This window comes from Crocuta crocuta, unplaced genomic scaffold (assembly GCF_008692635.1).
Source record: "Crocuta crocuta isolate KB4526 unplaced genomic scaffold, BGI_CrCroc_1.0 scaffold290, whole genome shotgun sequence".
In the NCBI taxonomy this organism is placed as follows: domain Eukaryota; kingdom Metazoa; phylum Chordata; class Mammalia; order Carnivora; family Hyaenidae; genus Crocuta; species Crocuta crocuta.
The window spans coordinates 5,613,139-5,620,965 of NW_027527429.1; the positions used below are offsets into that span (position 1 = coordinate 5,613,139).

General features: G+C 49.7%; 2 long non-coding RNA genes across 2 annotated transcripts; both read right to left on the bottom strand.

The window, feature by feature from the left end:
* Positions 1 to 574: 574 nt before the first annotated feature.
* Positions 575 to 3,297, bottom strand: LOC144227205 (uncharacterized). The gene is made up of 3 exons (XR_013333873.1): positions 3,132 to 3,297; positions 1,283 to 1,423; positions 575 to 798 (listed from the first exon to the last, which is right to left on the bottom strand). It is a non-coding gene; the product is annotated as an uncharacterized LOC144227205 (long non-coding RNA).
* A 1,123-nt stretch (positions 3,298 to 4,420) lies between these two features.
* Positions 4,421 to 6,975, bottom strand: LOC144227211 (uncharacterized). The gene is made up of 3 exons (XR_013333877.1): positions 6,701 to 6,975; positions 6,309 to 6,386; positions 4,421 to 5,673 (listed from the first exon to the last, which is right to left on the bottom strand). It is a non-coding gene; the product is annotated as an uncharacterized LOC144227211 (long non-coding RNA).
* Between the last annotated feature and the right edge of the window lie 852 nt (positions 6,976 to 7,827).

The window sequence follows — 7,827 nt, forward strand, 5'->3', positions numbered from 1 at the left end:
CCGGCTGTGAAGGCTGATGGCGCTCCAGGGTGGGGGCCACTGTAGAGAGAAGCCCCCCCTCCACTGCTCCTGAAAGTGCTGTTGAGAAGTATGTGCTCAGATGGAAAGTCTGAGCAAAGGGGGTCCAGAGACTCCCTCCCAAAAAAAGCTCTCTGAGCCTGTTCATAGAATTGACCTCTTCGGGGAGCCTGGGTGGCTTAGTCGGTTAAGCGTCCGACTTTCGCTTNTTGATCTCCTGCCCTGACTGCTGGGGACCCAGCTGGCCCACCTCGCTGTGGACCTGTCCCTTCTACGTGTCTGTGTCCAGGCCCGTCACTGCAGCCAGGGCTGGGGCCCCACTCACAGCTGCCTCTGAAGCACCAACACTGGGGGTGGGGGGTGGGACACATTTTTACAGGGGCCTCTGATCAACCTGAGACATTTCCAGTGACTTCCAATGCTGACTGAGGCCACCTCAGCACCAGCTGATGCAAGAATTTGACAAGTGAGTCACTTCGCGGTTCCTTTTTCTGCCAGATCTCACATCTTCTCTATTAATACAGGTGACAGCGTGCTCACCTACAACGGCGCCGCGTCCTCCCCAGGCCACCTTCTGGTACGTGTGAATTCAGGGAGGGGTTCGGGCTGAAGGCTGCCTGCTTGGTGTCTGGCCGAGCTGGAGAGCCGGGGGCTTGAGGCCACCTCGTCCCCTGTTAGTGTGACGTTCCGTAGCCGCCGGGGATGACACGAATTTTCTTCAGGCCGGGCCGCTGCAGGACTCTGATCTGAGCCACTTTTCCGTTTCTTCTTTGTCTGAAGCTGAGACACAAAGGAAATAAATGTAGCAGGAAGGATTTAGAATTGGTTGGTAAGGATTTTTAACATCAAATAAATGGAGTGTTTCCTACGACTTAGACAAAAGGAGGGTAGAAGATAGTATCAGGATCCTGTCTGCTTATAATTTATTTGATATAAAATTGCATTTATGCCATCGGTTAGGGATACTCTGTATAGTTTAAAAGCAGAATGCCTTTCATCCCGTAATCATTCTCAGACCGCACTGTGTTCCTGGCTTAATAGGCCCCTTCAGGTGTGCACAGACACACGTTTGAATTCCATTTTATTTTTCCTAACATCTCGTTACTAGCATTTTCCCATCAGCCAAAACATTTCATGAGAAATACCCAAATGGTTCCATTTATTCCCCATTTCCTGGTTATATTATGATTAAGCCCCTTCCTCTTTTGGGGGGTGTTTGGATGGGTGGCTACCTTTGCTCTGACTCCTGCTTTCATTCACTTACTCCGTGGGCGCCGAAGGCCAGCCGCGCACCCGGCGCCCCACTGGGCACCGATGATTCCGTGGGAAGCCTTCTCCCAGAGCTGACACCTCAGCCGCTCAGGCGAGTCAGTGAATTGAAGACAGTCATAAAGCACAATAAGCCCTGCGAAGGAAAAGTTTGGCGAGCTCTAAAAATACATGATTGGGGGTCTGATTTCAATTGTGGGGAAGGGATGGCCAGGGAGGGCTTCTCAAAAACAAAAATGGTTAAGCTGAGATGGGAAGGAAGAGTCGGAGGTGGTCAGGCGTGTGTGTGTGTGTGTGCGTGTGCATGTGTGTGCGAGTCGTGTGTATCTGTGCAGGTGTGTGTGCATTTGCGCGTGTGTGAGTATATGTGCATATGTGACAGTGCGACCTTGTGCGTGTAGGTGAGTGTGTATGTATGTGCAAATGTGTGAACATTGCATGTGTGCTTGTGTGCCTCTGTGTTTGTGTGAATATGTGCTAGTGTATGTGAGTGTGTGTATGTGTGCATGTGTGTATATGTGAGTATGTGTGCATGCGTGACAGTGTGACCCTGTGAGTGTATGTGTGTGCATGTGTGTGAGTGTGTGAATGTGTGTGAATGCATGTGTTTTGCATGTGCACATGTGAAGGTGTTTGTGCTCCTATATGTGCATGTGTGTGTAAACATATGCAAATGTGGGTGAATGTGTAGCCGTGTGTGTGACCATGTGTGACTGGGTATATGCACACATATGTGCATGTATGAATGTGTGCTGATGTGTGTAAGTGTGCCAGTGTGTGCACATGTATGTGCATTTGTGTGAGGGTATTCCATGTGCCTGAGTGTATGCATGTGTGTGTGAGTGTGTGGGCGTGTGAGTGTATGTGAGTGTGTACCTATATGTGCATATATGAGATGGTATGTGCATGTGTGAGAGTGTGTGACTGTGTGTGCATGTGTGATTTGTGACTATTTGTGTGTGCCCGTGTGTGGATGTGTGTGGCCCTGTGTGCGTGCATGTCTGTGAGTGTGTGTGTGAGTGTGTGCATGTGTGTGCATTCTGAATATGTGTGACTATGTGTATGTGTGTGGTTGTGTGTGCGTGTGCATGTGCATGTATGTGAGTGTGTGTGAGTGTGTGCATGTGTGTCCCAGCAGGGAGGGGTGAGGAGCTGTGCAAATGACGAAGAGCCGGCGTGAAGGGCCGAGGCAGCACCTGCAGGTCCAGGCCCTTGTAGGGGGACCGGGAGCCGCGGGGTCAGCGGTGGGAGCAGGGGCCGCAGAATGAGCGTGGACGAAGATTCCAGACTTAGGAGATTATCCTGGGAGCAACGAGGGGCTTTAAGCGAGAGGGGGTCAGGGGACCCCGTGTCCACGCTAAGACAACTCGGGCGCACCACAGAGATGGTCTGGGGGCTACGTGGAGATCTTGCCGGGAGACCAGGGGAGAAGCTGACGCTGCACTGGCGGAGCTAAGTCAGGTGGACTGGAACCCCAGCGCGTTAGTGGGCCGGAGGGCGGGGGAGGCGAGGGCCGGCGGCCAGAGTGCGCTCCAGGTTTCTGATTTCCAGTTCAACAGTCATCCCAGGTGCTGCCCATCCTGGCCACCGCCCAGGGCTACGCCTCCACTGGTCTCCCCGCTGGGAGCCTCCCTGCCTCCTGTCCTCCACCCGTCTCACATTCTCCCCATAGCCACTCCCCACAGTGAGCATCTTGTATAGACCTAAACCAAGTCGTGTCAGTCGTCGTCTCAAATACTCCAATGTTTTCCTATTGCTTTAGAATAAAACTCAGTCCTTACGTGCGTACGGTCATTGCTTAGGCTGTTTGCAAGCGGTCTCCTCTCCCCGCAGAGCACACTTACCTTCTCGGACACCGGCTGAGCCGCAGGACTTGTCAATGAAATGTGGCAGAAGTGATGTGTGTTGCCACAAGGTGGAAGACTTCAGTGACAATGCATTGTGGTGCTTCATTCCAAGGCTGGAGGCCATCCTGTCATCATGGATTCCGCGGTGAAGGCAATCACACAGAATCCCCAGTGGACCTCAGTGAAGTTAAGGAGTGAACAAGAAATTAACCTTTATTGTAACCCACTGAAACTTGGGGGCTGTTTATTACTGCAGCCTAACGTAGACTTTGCCGGGCGACACGTAGATCTCAGGCCAGCACGACATCATCTTGTCGAACTCTCCGATCTCATCTCCAACTACTCTCCTCTAGCTCTGTGTCCGTGCCCAGCTCACTCCCACATGCTGGCCTTTGTCCCTCGGTTCCCTTTGCTTGACAAGGTCATGTCTTCCCTGTTTGAACGAGCAAATGAATGAGAGCTTCTCCATCAGCAGCTGAAACGTAGCTTCTTCAGAGAGATCTTCCTAGGCAGCCTAATCTACACACTCTGTCCTACAAGTGTCACTTAGGGGAATCCGTTCCAACAGAATCATTAGACGTTTAGAAAAGAAAAGCACAGCACATTTTTGTTTTTTTAGTTTGGTCCTGGGCTTCCCTATGCTCTTGGTTTATCAATCTCTGAAATTATCTTGTTAATTTGTTCATTCTCTTATCTTTCCCACAAAAATGTGAATTGTATGAATGTGGATGAGTGTCCCCTGGTCAGTTCCCAGTCTCTGTCTGGAAAAGATAAACTGTGTGTGTGTGTGTGTGTGTCTGTGTGTGTCTGTGTGTGTCTGTGTCTGTGTGTCTGTGTGTGTGTGTGTGTGTGTTGAATGAATAAATAAGATAGACTCCAGGCAGCAAGGTTTAGCAGACCAGATCAAGTGTGCAGCTTTGCACAGGCTGTTTGTGGTCCCCAGGAGACAGTCTGAGCAGACACAAATCAGCTGTATGGGTTAGGGGGGGTGCAAATGGGTGAGTCACTGGCCTGTGATGGTTCTAGAACCCTGAGAATAGATGAGATCAACCAACATCTGAGGACAGAGAAGCCCATGTGCCTGACATCAGTTTTCCCAACTTTTGGCTTGGTCTTCTTGCTGGATGTGTCTTTGACCATCCTCCATTCTTGAGTTTGTCATCTTCCACCCACATTTTGCTTCAAGTGCACCTATTATAAGCAGGAAACTGCTCATTTTTTTCAAAACTTGATCTAAGCCTTATTCTTAAATTTTTCAACATTTTTATTTATTATTGAGAGACAGAGAGAGGCAGAGTGTCAGCATGGGAGGGACAGACAGAAGGGGAGACCAGAATCGGAAGCAGGCTCCAGACTCCGAGCTGTCAGCACGGAGCCCGACGCGGGCCTCAAACTCCCAAACTGCAAGACGATGACCTGAGCTGAAGTCGGATGCTTAACCCACTGAGTCACCCAGGCGCCCCTAAGTCTTATTTTTTAAATTACGGTATTCAAACAATTCTTTCTCACTCATTCTTGCCATGCGGATTCACACTTTCTCTTTGGGGACTCTTAGTTCTCTTCATTTTTTTTTATCTTTTTGATAGCTTATGTATGCAGTGTATATGTATTTTTTTCTTTCTCTTGTATTTGTTAGACGAGACATTCTGTTCTTAATTCAATTAGCTTTTACTTTTAAGTTGACAGAGCTGTATTTATACTCATCTTTCTTTATTTTCAGAGTAAAAAAAAAAACTGACAATAACTCCTGACTACAACCAACCCACGGAAACCATGGCCATTCCCCACTTTCATACCTTGATCTTTGTTAATATAATCTAAGGTTATAAACCCACAGTATTACTGTAACGATAGCTTTGCTTATTTTCTAGAGAAATCTTTTGCAAAAATTGATTAGAGCCTTTACTTGAGGATTGGCAATAGGATTCACAATAATCACTTGGGCCTCAATCCAACTCCATTAAGAGCACAGGGGACTTTCCTTCCTGTCTGTGGACGTTTTCTGTTACCTTATATTCTGGGACTCTTGCAAATGTCCCCTCCTGCCCTGTGTCCCTGTGTCTCATTCTCTCTGTACCTTGAGCTTCGACCTCTCTATGTCTCTCGTTCTCTGTCTCGAGGTCTGTATCCCTCTGTGTGGCTCTCTGTCTCTTTCTATCCCTCTGTCTCTTTTCTCTGTGTGTGTCTCTTTGTCTCTCTCTGTCTCTGTCTCTCTCTTTCTGTCTCTCTCAGCTTCTGTCTGTCCGCCTCTGTCTGTATGTCTCCGTCTCTGGGTCTGTGTCACTCTCTATCTCTGCGTCTGTCTCTCTGTCTCTGTCTCCACCTCTCCCCCTTCCCTTCCAGCCCTAACTGCGCTTCTGTTGTGTAGCACGTGCTCCCTCTCGTGGTGGAACTGAGCATCTTCACCGTGACAGCAGAGTCCCTCCCACTCAGGGCTGATCCTTGTGAGGATATGGGCTCCTCCTCTTCGTTCCCCTCCCCTGCCCAGGCACGCTCTCTGCACCCTCCACTCTTGCAGATCCTCAGGAACTGAAACACGCTGGAAAATGTCAAGATCAAGAAACGTGTTAGGACAGAGCTTTACAAGGAATGAGTTGTGGGTTACATACTTAAGCATCTATCTGTGCACTTAAAACTCTATTTATAACCTTCTCTGCACTAATTATAATGTAACTTTGCAAGCATATTACACGTGACTTTGAACTCGGATATCTTACACTGTCAAGTGATTTAGGTAATCTTCATAATCTTGTTAAAAATAACCATAATTTATGACATCTGTTCCAACATATAAAAGCTGAGCACTCCATTAGAAGGCCGCTATTTCACTTACTGCATGTTAAACCCAAGATGAGAACAATTTTTTTGTATTTTGTATAAAATTTTAAGACATTTCCTGGAACCGACTGTCTGAAGGTGCTGGAGGCGGGCATGGCCAAGCGCATCGATCTCACACCCTTGACCGCAATCCTACTGGTGGTCGGAAAGAGCAGAACTTTAGGTGAAAAGGCTCTATAGCCATTTGTCTCGCACATGTCTGTGAGGATGAAATCATTAAGACTGTGTCTTTCAAGATACTTGGCACCTGCCTTATGAAAAACACAAACCACATCACATTGAATCGTACTAAGGAAATACTAGTCTTAGAGGTGAAACCAAGGTCCCCAGACCCACCTTCTAATGAGGTGATTCCTTTGATAGCATCCCTGGCAGAGGGAAGACAGACTTCAGCCAAATCCATCAGGTTTGGGTCTGCAAGGAACATAAACGAGACTGTCTGGCTTACCGGTGTGGGGACCTGCGGGCTCCCTGTCCCAGGTCCACACTGGGGAGCAGGAGGGGGTGGGTTGGGCAGTTAGGGATCCGGGCCAGCCCTCCGAGGGCCCCCAGGCGTGGGCCGCCCATCCGTCCAGGCCTGTCTTCCCAGAACATATGCCAACAGCTAGCACAGGTGATGCCTCACAGACGTGAAGCTGTTCCCCGTCTTCTGTGGGTGACCAGCCTTTGCTAGAGGCAGCTGGAGGCACCACCGGCCTAAGGAACCGTGAGGCCGTGGGCTCACACACCCTTTCCTGCGATGCCGTGTTCCCCTTCACAACACTGTTCTTGCTGCGGCACAAACACCTCCTGGACCCCAGCCCAGGTTTCCCCTCCACCCGGCTCATCTGGCCGCCGCCCCTTAACGATGGGCATCCACATGCTTGTGGCTCTTCTCAGTTCCGATGCTATATTATAAAGGGGGGGTCCATGTCCAGACGGGGTGGGGGAGCAGGCAGCCGCAGCTCCCCGTCGACTGTCCCTGCAGCTCACCCCGGCTTCCTCTAGCGGTTAGAAGACTTCAGCTCCGCCTGTGTTCTCAAACTGTTTTCTCTCTCCTACCCCGAAAGGTTGATGTCCTTCCCCTCAAGGTCTGTCTGACAAACGGATTTCCTGCCAACCATTACAACTGACTTCCCTGACGTCTTCCACTCTTCCTTCTGACCAGCACCCCCCAGTCAGAACCTACAGCGAAAAGCCCTGAGGTCAGGTGCTTAACGGAGCTCTGCTCAAGCAGCCCAGGGACCCTAGTGGCCAATTTGTGTACCAACTGACCAGGTTCTTCCTGATAGTAAGGGTCGCTCGTCTCTCTCAGCACCATTCAGATGCCTAAATGGAAAGCAGAGTTTGTTGGGGGTATACTTGCTGGGGAGGCATCCACAAATGCCCCCTGTCTCCTTCTTCTAGAAAATTTCCAGTGATGAAAACCTCACTACCTGAGGGCCTCCCCATGGTTGGTTGGCTCTCGTTGGCACAGGCCTGGGAAACAGACTTCCAGTTCCACCACTTAGCAGGTCGTGATGTTGGGTACATTTCTTACCTGCTCTGGCCTCAGTTGTCCTCTCTGGAAAATGGGAATAATAATAGTTCCCACCTCATAGCATTGCTGGGAAACTTATATGGGATAAGACAATAAAGTACCTGCGTTGGAGGAGGTCATCAAGAGGACATGACCATCAGTTGACGAGCAAGCTGGACCCCGGCGATCGGAGTCACCCGGCCCCCCAGTCCCTGCAGTGTGTGTTCCATTTGCTTCCCCCACTCCCAGAAGCTTCTCCAAGAATCCAGCCTTAAGATTGTGATGCGTTGTTGAGACCATCTGGACAGTACATGCGACTGAACCCAATGAAGGTCTTCATGTGAGCTTTCAAGATAC